The 17486-nt window shown below is 42.6% G+C and overlaps 1 protein-coding gene across 13 annotated transcripts in view; it reads left to right on the plus strand.

Annotated features, from left to right (window-relative positions):
• The window catches only part of LOC128877785 (uncharacterized), a 175466-nt gene that overhangs the window by 78684 nt on the left and 79296 nt on the right, over positions 1–17486 (plus strand). Inside the window, exons 1-2 of one of the 13 annotated variants that reach the window (XM_054125300.1) lie at positions 7870–11506; positions 12456–12573. The exons of 10 other annotated variants lie outside the window; for them this stretch is intronic. The gene's annotated coding sequence lies outside the window, so the exon portion shown is untranslated. Of the gene's footprint in view, positions 1–7869; positions 11507–12406; positions 12574–17486 lie in introns of those variants that run through there. 2 more of the 13 variants (XM_054125306.1, XM_054125304.1) reach the window with 2 other exon arrangements.

The following is a 17486-nucleotide window of genomic DNA, read 5'->3' on the forward strand; positions in this document are numbered from 1 at the left end:
AGTCTTTTTTTTTTGTGTTCATCGTAGTACGTATTTTTATAGACACCGCGTATAACGTGCATGCAGTCTCCCCTGCGGTAGCCGATACTTTCTCGATATTTTCGCCACTTATAGGAAAACCGTTAACGCTGCTCCCCGCTATAGATATCGAATTTTTCAAAATAACCCGACTTTCCCCGTGACGAGACCGCGGCTCCAATTTTAATCGCGAATGGAATTACTTTCGGAGTAATCTTGGCCAACGGAGATCGTCCGAGGAAAACAGTTCGGGATTCTACTTGCAAATTGCGGCCTGAGGAGCGCGCTTTTCCTGATTGAAATTTTCCCGTTCTTCAGGAGAAAACGAAAGAAGCGTGAGGAAGGACACGGTATTATTGGAACGTCGCGAGTTGTATTTCGCAATATAGCGGATCGCATTTGCGTAGAAACGGCCACATTCACGATATTTTTTTTGTTCGTCTTCTTTTGCTGTCGAGTCTCACATAAAAAACAAAATGTTGCTTTGTTATTCTTGTATCGTGGCATCGAGTCGAACCGTAGTCGTGAATCATTCTTTAAAGTAAACGATGTAGCTATCATTTCGAACCACGTTCTAACGATTACAGAATTGTTGTGTCGTTAAGAAATTTTACGCCAATCGACTTGTTTTATGTTTCGAAGTGCTGCGAATTTGGAAATTATTGTAGATATCGAGGAAGAAACAGGTTTCATATTTCACTCGGACTAAAATCTTAAACCCAGGATCGATTCTTCGTATAAAAAGAAATCGAAAAGTCCTTTACCATTTCGCAGTTCGAAGTTTCGTTTCCTAGATACGAGCAATCAAAGTTTACGCGCCAAGTCAGCTGATCGCACATTTGCGCGCGCGCGCGCGCGGAACACGTGACTGTGCGTTCGCGGGCGCAAAAACTTGACCCGCCTGTATCTCGACAACGAACCCTCGGATAGCAAAACGGAAAAGGACTTTTCGATTCGTATCGATGCGAGGAATCAATCTCCCAAACCAAGCTCCGCATTTTTCGTAACATTCTAGTACCTTTTCTAGTGTTTCCTCTCAATTTTGCCAAAATTCATCGGAACACGCAGTTCCTTTACCGTTCCAATTTCGAAAGACAGCCCATCCCCGTTGTAAACTAATAATGGAAAAGTTCCGCAACAACGTAGCCAGCCTTTTTATCCCCGTCTTATTCCGCTGATAATCTGAGATGTGGAGAGAGGAGCGGTCCTGCCAACTCCCTCGTCGATGTCCTCTCTTTTTACTTCCCCTCTCTACCCCACCGGGTCTGCCCTTTCGTTTCTCGGCTTCTTCCTTTCCAATAGACTTCAATTTCGGCCCCGCTCGGACTCCTTTCCGCGCACGGGGGGTGCGGACGGGTCGTCGACTCGCAGTTTCAGCTTAACCCGACTCTCAGCGTGCGTTTCACGACCAGTCTCACCCCTCTCGATTTCGATGCGTCTACCTGTGGCCTAACGCTCTTGTCTTTCCTCTTTTTTTTTTTTGCGATACCCCGGGCCCGTCGGAGTCACGGGAGTAAATGTGCCGAAGCGCGCGCGACGCCCTTCCTCCCGCCGACGCGGCGCTCAGGAATTCCGCCGAACAAAAAACAGCCGCGGCAGCCTCGGAGCTTGGGAAAATCGGCCGTTTCTCGTCGGCAGAGAAACTGGATTTTCGAGCTGTCGGCGATAGCCAGCGAAAAGACACCGTCCCTTTTCATCGCCGCGATTGCGACCGACTTTTCATTGAATCCGCCTCGGCGCTCAAGGGGAGTGGTTCTTCTTTGGTAATTAATTCCAAGGAAATCACGTCAGGTCCCCGGACTTTTCGTTTTGCGAGATGTTTACGCGCACCTTCGGGACTAAGACAAATGTTTTTTTTTTAGATTCGTATTTGCGCGTTTTAGCGAAGTTGCTGCTTCGCAGCGATCCGAGGTTTAGATTGTTTGCTTTAATCAAACGAGAGCTGTATGAATCATTCTTGCAACCAAAAAAGTGAGTAATCTAATTTGCACTTGTCTCGTGAATCAAGATCGAAAGGAAAGAATTCATGAATTTTACAGCGATGCTTGGGAATCGATGCGTATCGGAATAACTATAAATATTAATTATAGTCGGAACACTAACAACGACGAGTATTCATTTCTTCTGGAGGCATTGAGCAACGTTTCATTGAACAAGGATTGGACTGTGACCACATCTCGTAACTAGATTACTGGTCTATGATTATTCATATCGGAGCCGTTGCTAACAACTGTTTAATTACTTAATAACATATAATACCAGGATTAATCGTCTTTGAACGGAGCCGAGTCTCGCAATCCTTTCTGTACACATATTAGCACACTGTCTAACATTTTCCGAGCGATTTACTACAAGGTGTAACCGGTGTTTAATCTCAAGGCTCTGTGAAACGGTGGAACAAATGGTGGAAATTTAACGTGTATCTTTGTATTATCGTTGGGCAAGGTTAGAGAGTTTTGTTGCAGGGTGGTGATGGAGGTTTTTAGAACCGAAGGGTTTTGGTGTTGAAGGATTTCGATCTTGAAGCATTTTAGCATCGAAGCTCCTTAGAGTTGAAGCAGATTGTGCTCGAAGCATTTTAGCATCGAAGCTCCTTAAGATTGAAGCAGATTGTGCTCGAAGCATTTTAGAATTAAAGTACTCTAGGTTCGAATCATTGGAGGTTCTTAGAATTGAAGATTTTTGGCGTTCAAGTATTTCAATCTTGAAACATTGAACCATTGAATCCTTTAGAATTTTAAAATTGAAGCATTTCGATCTTGAAGCACTTCAGCATTGAAGCTCCTTAGAGTTGAAACAGATTGATCTCGAAGCATTTTAGAATTAAAGTACTCTAGGTTCGAATCATTGGAAGTTCTTAGAATTGAAGATTTTTGGCGTTGAAGTATTTCAATCTTGAAACATTGAACCATTGAATCCTTTAGAATTTTAAAATTGAAGCATTTCGATCTTGAAGCACTTCAGCATTGAAGGTCCTTGGATTTGAAGCAGATTGATCTCGAAGCATGTTAGTATCGAAGTACTCTAGAAGCCCTCAGGGGCTGTAGCTGTGATGATATACAGCTACAGTACGGGCTTAGCAACCCCGAGATACCCGAGCTAGAGGGGGATAAGCGGGCCCCAATAGATGAGAAGTAAGAGATACTGCAGTATTAAAACAGTGCAAGAGTCATGTAAGACAATCATAAGAAGAGGGGAACTACGCTAGTAATAAGTAGACTGCGGATTTTTAAAATAATATATTCGCGAACGTGCCTATAAAAATTGAACCTAAATAGGAATTTATTTTCTTCTGCAAATATTATAACATGAACTTTACTTTCAATCTTTTTTGTACTCTTGCATATTTGTTTACATTTTGTAGTTTCTTGTACATTCAAATTTTCTATAAATGCATAAAGATTCGCAGTCTAGTAATAAGTAAGCAGTAGTGTAATAACTTTGTGTAATAAGTTACGCACTTTAAATGAACGAACGAACGAAGTACTCCAGGATCAACGTACCTTCGCAAGATAGATCTCTTAACAAGACAACAACAAAATATACACGAGTCCGCGGTTTCGAACTCGTAATATTATTCCGTGCACTCGTTCCGTTGCTCTCGATAATAGATTTCCTCCTAACAGAGAATTCGTTTAATCAACGTTGCTCCGCGTATCCATCCCGAATCTGGCTGGAATCGCATCGCGGTTTCGTTCCCAGAGCCGAGACGCCGGCAAATTGTAGCAAACGGTGCTTCTTGCTTTCGCACGATAGATTGCGAGACGATGAAAATGCAGAAAAAGGAACGCGAAAAAAGTCCCGTATCGAGCGCGGGAAAATGCGAACTAAAAAGTTACAGGTCTCCCTCTCTCGCACTCTACATCTCTCGTACACACACGCACGCAAGCTTGCCTTCCTTTTACTTCGCGGCGTTAGGAAGCTAACGGAAGTTTTTCTGCCCGATGCGTTGCGTATGAGTAACGGTGAAGTTGTAACACGTCCTCTTATCGTAACAGATTTATCGATTCAGGTTTTTGCGCCGCGCGGAAACATTAACTCGTCTCAGGAGAATTTACAATCGTCGAACCCCGCTCCGGTTGGCGGTTGTGCAAACTTCAATTTGTACATCGAATTATAATCACGGCCGATGATTATAATCGACGGCATGCCGAGCGATCTGTAATTACGTTGATGTCGTTCGTTTACACGCTACGTTTATGTACCGGGCCCCTCCTATCGCGGCCAATTACGTCCAGCAACTTTGTTAACGATCCGATCCTTATACCAGCTCGACACGAACGGTGTCCTCGATCCTCCTTATCGTCGACGTATCGTTTTTTCAAAGAGTTTCAACGAAGACGAGCGAGTTCTAAGGACCACACGCGAAAATCGTTTGTTTACGTGAATGGGAGATTGACGACGTTATTCAATTTCCAAGCGTACATCTTTCGCTACCTTTCCGCTCGTTTCCGTGCAAGGTGTAGCGAACGTTTAAGGAGTATTTACGTAGAAGCGTTATCGTTGCATCGGAGTAGAGTGACGCGAGTTTTATTTCAGTTAATGCATTGCTTATTGATATCTCCGTATATAGCGGAGAGAGTTTCAACGTGCACTTTCTCTTTATTCTTAATAACCATCGTTGCGGAGCATATTTTATCTATAAATGTACTGGAACTGAGAATTGCGATTCAAGTTTTGCCATCGACGCTATTTTCGGCAGCTTCGTTTAAAATACTTGGATCGAACTAGACGATGGGACGCTTGGATCAAGGCAACACGCATAAACGAAACGAAATGGAATTAAGTATAACTGTTACATTAATCCTCTGTGTTCGATAACGATTTGTCGACATATGGGCACCGCCATGTCCCTTTTTTACTCGTTTCTCTTTTCTCGAACTGGCGAGACCACACCAGTTTTCACTAGCATTTTTCATCTGTCTTCTCGTCAACCTTATCAACGTTTGAAAAATTCGAATACATCAGAAATGCATCGAGTTCGTTAAATATGCAGTTTCATGTCTTGGTAGAGTTTCCTTTCGATGGTGTCGCTTTTACGATAAACGGTTCCACTCTGTATCAACATCCGTTACCGTGTGAATGTCGAATGTTGAATGTACCATTAGAATGTCGACGCTGGCCCAATCCCGTCCGTTCGTTTAAAAACGGAAAAACAAAGACACGATTATAAGAGAATCCCTGACGGTAATCGATAAAAGACTAGCACGCGAACTGTAAACCTGGATCTGTGCATCGGGGTTATTTATGTCTGACCTACTGATGTCCTTAGCGCATTGAAAAATCAGAAAAAGTTCTGCCACTTTGTCTCTACCTTCTGTCGCACGTTGAAAGAAATCAATCCTCGACTGCTTAGTCTCTGCGAGCGGGACCATCGTTCACCTGGCTCCCTCTGATAGAGGACAGTACGATTTTTCTTTTAACGATCCGTACAGTTACGACTTAACTTCGATCACTGCGTGGTGTCGACTCGTGGAACGGAAGGTTTTCTCGATTTCCTGCTTTGAGGGGTAAGACCACTCCAGAGGCTGGAAAAAAGACCTTTGATAATTAATTTTGAGAGTTTCGCGAAAGGAACAGGATTTCTTTTTACAGGTTTTGTTTGACACATATTGAAGTATAAACAGAAATTGTTGCGTTGTAATTTTAGTACAAAGTGGCGGCGACGAAGCGAGTCTTCAAAATTGACTTTATTTAAATCTGGAACGAGCAACCAACATATTTTATAATATATACAATATTGGCTATAGATGTACGTAGGGTTTTCTTTTTTAAATCAAATATTGTAGAAATAACGCACTAATTGATTTCTAAGCTAAAAAATAAATAGTAAATTGTACTTCTATAGCCAGCAGTATATATATATATTATAAAATTTGTTGGTTTTTTTATTCCAAATGTTATACGCAACGAGAAAACCGTCTTCCCGTGAAGGCGTTTAAACAAAAGTCAATTTTGAAGACCTGCACGCAACAATTTTTGTTAAATAAACCCTGTAAAAAGAAATCCCATTCCCTTCGCGAAACTTTCAAAATTAATTATCAAAATTAGGCCCTTTTTTAGCCTCTAGAATGGCGTTACCCCTGAATCGGGCTCTGCATGTAACGAGTAAGAGTCCTGCTTTGTCACTAACTCGATTTTTTCTTTCTTTTTCAGGTAAGTCGTGGACATTTAATGCAGACGAATCCAAAGCTATTTTCCAATGACGTTTCTCGTCACAGGTATTTACCGCAATTATTTGCGATCGTAATAATAACAAAGAGATAAGAATCCTCTTTAATATATCATTTCGATTCCAGTTATTTTCCAAAATGTTTAATATCGATAAATGCAAAGTGCTTTAACGCAAACGAACCCAAAGCTATTTTCCAAAGACGTTTCTCGTCACAGGTATCTACCGCAATTATTTGCGATCGTAACTAATAACAAAGAGATAAGAATCTTCTTTAACACGTTGATCGCCACGTCACCCATATATGGGTGACAGTGATTTTCACTGAAAAACTACGAAAATTAATTCTGAAAGTTAAGTGTCACAGAAAATGAATTTAAGTAAATTACTTGAACTTTAACGAAGTTACAAAACTAAACAGCACAATAAATGTTTCATTACACAGTTTCCAATAGTCTGTAAAGAAAATTTAATCACAGTAGACATTTTCAAGAGTATTAGTCTGGCAGTGAACGTGTTAATATATCATTTCGATCCCGGTTATTTTCCAAAATGTCTAGTATTGATAAATGCAAAGTGCTTTAGTTGCACAATTATTGTAGCTCACGTATCATTCGTCGAGTCGATTCTTGAGAGCGTAGCGATAGCACACGTGCGCTATCTTTCTGTCCAGGAGTGTAGTTAGAGGGGGGCGAGGAAAGCAGGCCTGTGGCACGATCCGTGCAGCAAAGAGAACGGCAGCGTTGCACGGTACGATAGGTCCAGTTAGGACAGGTCATGTCACGGCACGCTCGAGGATTCGTGGGCTCCTTTGGGCCGAGTCGCCGTACGCTTTTGGAGTGGAACTCGTTCGCGGGCATCGCCACGAGTGGAGTGGCGAGACAAACCTCCAAAGTCGAAGCAAAGAATCCAGTGGACTAAAGAAGGCGTCTATCCTCTTTAGCCCTTCGTCTCTCCCTTGTCTGTTTCTTTCGCCTACTCTCTTCTGATATACAAAGCACCGACCTGGGTTAGGTTTGTACACTGGACGGAGATGGACCCAATGTTGCATTTCGCCATTCGGCAAAATGGCCGACAGTGATCGCTCGAATGCTTTAACCCCTGCACTCTGAGAATTTTTGTTTGAAGAACTTGGAACTCGAAGGTTTTAGGGAAACCAGAAAGTAATGTTAATTATTTATCAGCTCACCGTGTACCGATTGATTTTTATCGATCAAGTATTAAAAATTTGCACACTGTAATTAGATAATTGATTAAAAATTTAATCTAAAAGAATAACGTAGAAAAGACGACATTACTTTCTAATGGAATACTATTAAACTTTATTTTATTTAATTGTGGAAACTAAGAAGAACGATCTTTATTTAATTGCGAATGAAATATATAAACAAGAAAAGCTGGTGAAAATTATCTAGATATAAATAACAGAAACAAGCCAACGTTTTCGTGAAAAATACACACACAGGTCTGAACATACATAAAGACCTGTTCATTTTTTCAGACAGAGCTCAGCCTTTTTTTTAACACAAAGTGTAATACATCTTCGCATTAACCAAATAATATTATTCCAACACTGGCCCCCCTAATATTCTTCTGAATGCTTCTGATAATTACGTGTTTCTTTCCCAAAGATTTTAGCTACAGTAAGAATATCGGAATTTCATTCGGATATCAAATATAGTAATCAGATATAATAACTTCAACAAAGACCGTAGAACCACGAGTAACAATAGGAACGAGCGAAATTGAAATTAGCAAGTCGAAGAATCCGGTGGACAAAGAGGCTGTGGCGCGCACGGGCGAGCAGAGCGCCTCTCTTTTCGTGCCCTTCGTCTCTTTCTCGCCTGTTTTTTTGCCAGCCCTTTTTTCACCGTCGAACAGGGCCCGCCCGGCGACGGGAGGAGAGAAAGAGAAAGGAATTCGTAAAAAGAGGGGAATGCGACACGGGGTGGCCGTACGTCATTCTGTCCGTGGCGCGGCGAGGAGGAACGGATATATGCGCCCTCTTCCTCCCCGCTCCGCGTGGCCTTCGAGAATTTTGCCGAAACGCTTTCGATCCAGCGCGCAAAACTGCAGGAATCCGTGCAAAGAATTTTCGAAACGTTCGTCTCGGCTCCGCTCGCGAGGAACCGCTTCTTGCGGCGAAGGTTCGTTCTTTTGGCGGGAAAAGGTCCGCGACGGTGCTACCATCTGTAAAACTCTGTAATCTCGGTCAAAGATGGCCAGAAGTTTCGTCGTGTAAATTTGCACGATCGTCCTTCGTACTGATTTACCCAAACAGTATTTTTAAAAATAGAGTAAGAGGTAAACTCGACGTCAATCGTGCCATTTTCGATATAGATTTATCCTAGTTGTTCCGACGAGTTATTTTCGAATGAGAGTGAGATATATATCCGCTGTTTTTTTTTACGAGGCACGAATTTTCGCAACGCTTTTCATACGCGTAGGTATAAAATTTACAAGCTTTTCATGCGTTGGTTGTAAACTTATAAGATGCATGAATCTTGGAACTTTTACTACCTTTTCGTCCATTCGTTACGCGCTTATAAACGCATGAAATCTGATATCTTTTTTTTTTTTCTTATGTGTATCCGGGGTAGTAGACTTATGATTTTCCAGACGACTTTTTCATATTGAAACAGTATGCACAGTTATGTATGGCTTTGTAATAGGGGTGTGCGGGATTCCCGGAAATACACGAGATCCCGCAAAAATCCGGGATTCCCGAGAATGTACAGGATTTCGAAAATGTTCGGGATTCCCGACAATGTACGGGATGTAGAATGATATCTGGGATTTCCGAAAGTGTTGTTATTCTTGAAAATTTTAGCAATCCGAATGTACGGGATTTCGAAATTCCCAGGAATCCCGAATGGTTTCGGGATTTTGAAATTCTCGGGATTTCATCCCGATCCCGGGAGGAATTCCCGTCCCGACCGGGATCCCGCACACCACCCCTAGTTTGTAATATATTTTGGTAATACAGTTGATCTGAAATCGCGTTGAAGTTCCAAATTCGAAAGCTTAGCGATTGAATAGAGGTGTGCATCATGCCCTAGAGAGCGCGTGCCCGCAAGGGAGATAAAGTCACAGCGGCTGGGGTAGTGGGGGAAGCCCTTCGGTGACCTTGAGCGGTCAGACTATCGTTCCAACTCCGTTTAAATCGAAACGCAGTCTCCTCCCTCTTCTTCTCCATCTCATCGCACAGGTATACGCCAAAGTTTCTCGAGAACTCAGATCTTGTTCTCTCCGCAATTATTTAAAAAACGATAAGATCCGAGAAACACTGCGCGGACAGTGTCGCCGATTAGAAGGAGCAAAGCTGCAAGAAAACCTAAAGAAAAATACAGGAAAATGTAGGAATGAAAATGTTATGTATCAGGTTGCCCCAAATGTAATAAATAATATTAGGTTGTCCCAAAAGTTTCTTTCGCTTTATTAATAAGTAATAGATGCACAATATTTTATGTTTTATGTTACATTACTGAATTGTGCTCAATTCATTTCGCTCCATTACTGTTGCAACATGAATATCTATGAAATTAGGTTGTCTATTTATATAAACACTGCCACACAAAATAATTGAGTGCAAGTCACGGAAGAAACTTTTGGGACAACCTAATATATTTGTTTATTTGTCAACTGTCAACTATCTTTGTTTACTATTTGCTTTATTGTGTCAATTTTCTAATGGGCTATGCCCGTATATATATTGAAATAAATAAATACCAAATTGAGAACTGGACATTCAAAAATCACACATGAATATATATTAAAAAAAACGGACCCTCCCCTCTGCTACTCCTGCAATAAGGAAATCACAACTGGCCACCAACTATACGAATGCAGCAAATTCGATCAACAAAGAAGGAAGTATAACCTCAATCCAGAAACAGCTCCAACATTCCCGGAACATATGCAAGATACCATCACTACCTCAAGAACACCAAACTCTACAGTAGTATATAGCACCACCAGAAACCCAATCAAATTCGTCGCTAATTACCATGCAGTAGATGCGACGTAAAATAAATCCATAAACAAAAAAAAGAAAAAAGAAGTCACGGAAGAAACGCTTGGGACAACCCTAACACACTTCACTTTATCGAAAAGCCTTGAAACCGAATATAGCGACACCAATTTTCCAAAAAAAAAATCGCACATCTAGCCACGGTTAACCTTTGAGTCGACTTTCGATCCGTGACAATCCTCCCTGTTAATTCCCGCGACAACGAGGAAAGTAAAAGCGTGCAAGAAGGCCTCGTTCGCGGGGGTGCAATGCGATTCGGGGGGGGGGGGGGAGGTAACGCATTAAACACCGTTCCTCCTCGAGAGCGATACCGAACGGGACAAGGTGAGGAGGGTAATACCCTTCCTCCTCCTGGTATCGTTACCACGATGTAACGCGACGAGGAACGAGCGGTCGTTCACGTCGTCGTCGTCGTGGTTGTTGTTGCGCGCACACTCGCGGACCAGTTGTGTGGAGGTGCTCGGTAAACGACAGAGACAGAAGGGGGCGGGGGTGGGGGTGGAGTGAGTGCGAGATGGGTCGCGGGTGTGTACCACCGTATGCAGTTGTGTACGTGTACCTAGACGACGGCCAGAGGGTTCGAGGAGAGGGGTTGAAGCTGGTGGGGCGGAAGGGTGGCCGAGAGAAGCCGGTGGAGAATACGGGGCCGGGAGGGAAGAAGGGTGAATCATGGCGGGGTGGTCTCTCGAAAGGGGTGGAGTAGGCGCGCGGGGTGTCTCTTTTGAGCCGCTGAACTTTGCCAAGTTCGAAACCGTCCGAGGCCGCGCGGCGACTCACCCTCTGACGTGCATTCGGCTTCCAACCCTCCTTCTTCTCTCTCTCTCTTCTCCCCCCCCCCTCTCCTCCTCCCCGTCCGCCACCCCCCTTCTTCCAGCCTATCTCCCGTCCGTCTGTCTCGCTCTCCACCCCTCGGGTAGGGTGGCTACGCGTCGCGTCTCTGTCTCTTCTCCGACAGCTTCTCTCTCTCGTCGTGCTCCACCTCGTCGTTCCCTACCCCCAGCCTACCGCTTCGCCGTACCCTCTCAGCCGTCGTGGTATTATGGAAATTTTGAACCAATTCGAAAATCAATAGTCCCTGCCAGGAAGCCTCGAGGCGGCCTACGTTGCAGCGACGCTCTTCCCTAGAATGTATTCAGGACCGGCGGTGTGTTTCACGAATCGAGCGTGTGCTAGCCTCTCGCGTTCATCCACGGTGGAGAGACTGGCCGACATTTTGGTACCGCGCCGAAGACCTTAACCCTTTCGGCGAGTGAGACCTCGTAACCGTCGACCGTGGTCGTCTAGGAGTGAGTCTTTTTTTTCCGACCATGTGTGCACGCTTTCTGGAAATCGGGCTACGAATCGCCGCGGTAGAATCGAAGATTTCAGGGTGCCCCATGCACGGAAATCCATGTACCGATTTTCAATTACTTCGTATGTATCGTTTCTGAGATGTCGATGGAAACAAAGGCTAATTTTGATATACATATACATTCACGTGTCATTCATGTGGAATTCTTCCAAAAATATCGTGGCATCCATGCTTCAATGACATAGAAAATTTGAAACAGATACTTTATGTAGTACATGGTAGTCTCGCGTGAGTCTCTTAAATCACGCCTGGACGCAGGTAGAGAATTCGTTGTTGGAACCGACCAACCTAAACTCGATCGATCTTCGAAACACTCCCATCGCAGTCGAGTAGCAAGTTTCTTCTCGAAGTAGGTACCAGAGAGTATCTGTACGCGGTAGAAGGTTAGGAAATTCGTTCTTGGAACCGACCAGCCTAAACTGGATCGATTCTCGAAACGTCTACCGAAAGTTGTTTACCGCGGAAGAATAGATCCCAGAAAGTAAATAGAACCGCGGCAGAAAGTCAACACGAGTGTAGCGGTAAATGCGCGGCGGGCGAGGTGAATCTACCTCCTGCGTCCAGGAACGTGTTAAGTGCGGGGAAACGGAGAATTCGCGGTGGAAAAAGGAACGAGAGGGGTTTACGTTTCCCCTTTGAGAGGAGGTAGAAGCCGTGGAGGGAAGGAGGAGAGAAGCGCGGGTCAAAATCTTGGCAACGTTGGAGGCTTTTTCATTTGATGTGCATCGGATTCCGGGACGCTTGGAATCGCTTCGGTTCCCATGAGCCTCCGCGGCGGTTCGAGTTAAAGGATAGAGAAGGAGCGAGGAGGGGGCGTCCGCGGGTCTGTTTAGTGGGGAGAGCTTTTTTCGTTTTACAAACTGGTTCAATTTTTTCTCAAAAAGCGGGTGAACACCGCGGAAACCGGTTGTGTCTACGCCGACTCGGGACTACGACTCGCCGAGGAGGTGGAGGCGTCGGAGGGGAACTTCTCTTCTCTTCTCTACTCTTCGGGGGCTCCAGGTTCGTGTAGATACAGGGTTTCTCAATCTTCGCCTTCCCACAAGCTCCCCTAATCGAACAGACGGACCCTTCGATCAAACCAAAATTCTTAACTGATTAGAATCGAAGTCTCATCCCTCCAATTTCACTCGGAACTATTCTTAGAAAATGAATTTTTAGAGAATGAATTTTTAGGGAATGAATGTTTTAAGTACTATTTTAAATACGTACCCCAGATATTTCAAATAATATTTAAAACATGAATTCATTTTTTATTTACTACTCCACTACTTGATTTTATACTATTTTAAATACGTACCCAAAATATTTCAAATAGTATTTAAAACATGACTTCATTTTCTATTTACTATTGTACTATTTAATTTCGTACTATTTTAACTACATACCCAAAATACGAACATTGCATGTCTTTTTGGAATTTCTTTGAATCTGTATAATATCATAATTAGCCCATGGTCGAGGTAGTTGACCTCTTGATAAGGAAAATGATTAAGTAGCTTCCTTATGTCTTTCGCTCGCGAATCTCTGAGGAGGCCCCATTTTGAGAATCGCTGGTTTAGAGTGTGCTACGTAGCCCCCTGGTTCAACGAGTATCCTTCTTCTTAATTGAACCAACTGATCCCATTGTGTCTGCCGCGGAGGGCACGCTTCGACCGAAAATCCAATTCCCTGCTCCTTCGAAACTTTCTCGTAAATGTCTGCCGACGTCTTGCCCGGAACACCCGTAATTACTGAGATTTTTCCCAGCTCCTTGATGAACTTGGAAGCTTTCGCGAACCTGCTCCTACAATTCGGACCCGTTACCTCTCCATCGCGTCAATTTCATGTTACACGTTCAATTGTAGATCGCGAAAGGAAACATTTTCCAAAGTACTGCTCGAAGAATGCATCTCTCGTCCTCCCCCAAAAATCGCAATTACGATTAACAACACGAGCAATTGTTTCATTAATGCTTTTCCCTTGTCTATTCTTAAACTTCGTTTACGCAAGTGCAGGTATTCTTCCGAACGCGATGCATCGAATTCGGTCTCGGTTGAAAAGAGAGTAATCCACTCGAAATAGTACGCGAATTTCTCACGCCGTCTGACATGATTATGATAATAGCGGCGAAGCTTTAAGACGATTTGGAAAAGACTCTTTTGTGCATGACACACTTTTTCCTTTCGCGAAACCTACTCTAGAGAAGCCAACGCGAAGTAGGTTTCCATTAGCAACGACGTATTATTATTTACCAGGCACGCTCCGAGAATCCAGAAGACTCTTTTCAGTGGCGTAAGCTCGCGTCACGGGCCTGCGGACGTCGAAGACGAACTGCGACACATCCGGAGATTTGTTTCGTCAACTCGAGCCCAAACCTTTCGCAATTTATTTACGACTCTCTACCACTTTCCAATTACAGTAATGTCTCCGCAACTGCACAAGCTCGGGACTGACCTTGTGCAGTTATCGTAGAATTCGAACGTAGAGAAGGACAGCGAATAAAGAAACTTTTTTGTTGTAAAACTTTTACCACCATATTCCAAGCACTTTTCTGATTAAAATGAGACCAAGCACGATATAATTCGGATGATATTTACCATGCATCTTTTTTTAGTTAGCGTTCTACGGTATATGATACATAATAAGTTGTTACAAGTAAATAGGTTGCGAATTACATCGTGTTTGGTTTCATTTTAATCAGAAGAATGTCAGGAATATGATGGTAAAAGTTTTACAACAGAAAAGTTAATAATAAGAAAATTGGACCGTTGCATTAAATTGTCTCATAGAGTAATCCGATCCCAGATCATGTTTACACTGGTCGACGATCGAACTCTTTGATTCCTCAAGAGGTATACCCTCCAGTGGCGGAGCTGGTTTCTGTGCATTTATCGTAGCCAAATTTCTGCAGTTATGGAGACATACCGTTCAAAATTTATGAAATCGTTCGGCAATTAATAACAAAATCAACAACTTTTTTCGCATACTTTTTCGTATAATTAAGTTAATCACCAAATTTCATTGGATTACGTATGCGGTTGATTTATTGCTATCATCCTGAAACATACAAAAATCCTCTTGGCAGGAGTGGGACGAAACAAATAAAACTGATTGATATCGTATTTATTTTATTAAATAAATCGTATAAATAAATGAAGTTACACTTGAGCCACGCCACAGTCGACGTGCGGGGGATTCTGTGTACACGTTGAACACAGCCGGCTGCATCGCCGGTCGAGTGCACTTCACGATTACTACTAGGCGGCACACTTCACAGGGTCTTCCCGCAGCCGTTTTTTCTCCGAATCGATGGTCGGGCAAAATTAATTCCACTCGATTTCGACCTGCCTCTTTTTCCGGGAACGCGCAAGTAAGTCGCCCCCTTGCCCCGGATTTCTAAAAGAGCACGAGATATTTCTGGTGCACGTGGTAACCCCTCCACCCCCAATCTCCACTCGATTATCGCGTCGGCGAAATAACGGTCAAAGCTAAAATTGAATGATTCCCGGATCGATCACTCGGGGAAGTGGCACCAAAAGGCGCCAAGGAGGACCAACGAGGAGTTTCCCCAGGAGTTGCCCAATTGGGCCAACCCCGACTCCTATACTTTATAATGAGTCGCTGTCGCGTCGAAAACAATTCTTAATTCTCTTCTATTGTGGAGAATGTTTTTTGAATCAGATATTTATTATGTAGTTCATTTATTATATATTCATTGTATAATACACTATAATCGTACTCTTTATCGAAGAAGTTTGACTAATTTAAATAGTAGTTTTGATATCACCAAATGAATTTCTCATTATACATATGCACTATATATACATATATATCATTACACATATATATGTATATGTATATGAATAACTTCATGTATATTTATATATACATCAACATATTTATACAAACATACACTTGAAAACAAATTTCCAAAAGAAAAACAAATAAACGAATTGCTTCGATAGACATAAAGGGTACGAATATTTATGGGACTGACTGTAAATCGTGGATTTCAATGTATATTCCGCTATCAGCGTTAATCTCAGAGTATCTTTTAAAATCCAAGCCGTTTGAATTTGCAAAAAAGTTGACTACTTTTCATCCAGTCAAAGATTCCCTGCATCTTATCTTCCGATGCACCGATTCTTCTGCCATTCTGCGCATCGCGTCGACTCGTTCGAACGCTCGCTACTCGTAAAGTTGCTCTCCGAGTCGACTCTTAAACGAGGTCCCGTTCGACGCCGCGCGATAACGGAAGCTGCGCGCGTTTGATAATAAGCGGAAGCAATCTCGGGCTGAGAATTCCGGAGAGGTATTTAATCGGGAACCGTCCGACGGAACGCGATTACGCGGGGCCGAATTAAAAACGTAATCAGAGGAGCAGAAACAACGGCAACCGGGGTTTCTTTTGTGAGAATTCTCGAATTTCGCTTCGGGGGGCTGGGGCGATTTCGTGGATGACCAATGGCCTGGTTAACTTCGAGTAAGCTTCGATTCATTCGATTAGCGACGGGGCGGATGTGTGTCGAAATGGTCGACCGCTTTGGAGCTTTGTTGGCCTCCTCGAGCAATTATGTAACCGATTTTTCATTTCATAATTAAATAGAAGAAAGTCCGACTACGTTTCGCTGGGCTGTTTGCTTTCTCACTTTTCGAGGCGTATTGCTGGATAGAATTACGATCGCATTGCAAATTCAGCTTCAAAATTAATACAAAAGAGAAACATCGAACGATGGGTTCTTTATATTGTAAAATGATTTACTTACTCTCTCGATGTGGGTTAAAAAATATTTCACTATTCGTAGAAAGTTGAGCAATGGGTTGGTCTGCCCTAAACCCACCTAATCTCAAAAAGTCAAGGAATATAAATTTTACATTAAAATTGAATTGTCACAGAAGATCTTAACTTACTTTAATTAAGTAAAGTAAATAATTGCTCAATTTTCCTTAAATGTATTATATTAGACATAACCCTCTATTCTATAGCGTATCTGTATTTTATATAGATCTATCGTTAAACCCTCTCAGACAGTATACACATTAACGCTATTAAATATCGGCGTCCACATCAAATACTATCACAAACATACTCAGTATTTCCACGTAGACAGTATACATGTATACATTAACGGCATTCAATATAGGAAATAGAAGGAACGTAAAGGAAATAGAAATTTATAACATTACTTGATATAATTTAATACAAATAAGAATTATTTCATACCTTTTAGCGGAGTTTCGATAGTTTTCGAAGTTGGTTGTATTTTCTTGCCAAATAGTATTTCATAGATCTATAGCATGGATCCTTCTTCGGATTAGCAGAGGGTTACGGGTGGTTAGGGTTGAAGTGATCGCCGCGATGACGCTAGAGGAACCACTTGTAGCTTCCACTCGCATTTCCGTGACTACCCGACGTGGCACGATTTTCAAAAACGACATCGGAAATGCATGTTCTCGTATAAATATTGATCATTCGGGATTTAGCGTTATCTGGAAGCGGATCGTGCGACTGCGAGAGATCTGAGGTGGCCTAGAACGGAAGGAGTCTCACTTGGGAGCAGCGAGACTTTGGATTGTTCTTCATCTTTTCCCGCGCCATCGTCCATCATTTTCTTCTCGTTTGTTGCTCCCGTTATAATTCAGCAATCAGTACTGTGTGATTATTACTCGTTGTTAATGATTGCCGTTGCAATAATCGACCACGATTGCGTGATTAACGAGTGATCATAAACTGAAAGTTTATTAGCGAACGAACACATAAATGATAGCAGAGTAGAAAGAAATCTGTAAGCTCGTTTAACAAATTTAGATGAAAGGTTAAGAGACGAGTTACAGGTTTATCTTTATCCATATTTATTTAAAAAATTTTTAAATTACAATTCAAAAATTAATTTACAAATTCATATGAAAGGTTAGCAGACGAGTTACAGGTT

This window comes from Hylaeus volcanicus, chromosome 6 (assembly GCF_026283585.1).
Source record: "Hylaeus volcanicus isolate JK05 chromosome 6, UHH_iyHylVolc1.0_haploid, whole genome shotgun sequence".
Classification (NCBI taxonomy): domain Eukaryota; kingdom Metazoa; phylum Arthropoda; class Insecta; order Hymenoptera; family Colletidae; genus Hylaeus; species Hylaeus volcanicus.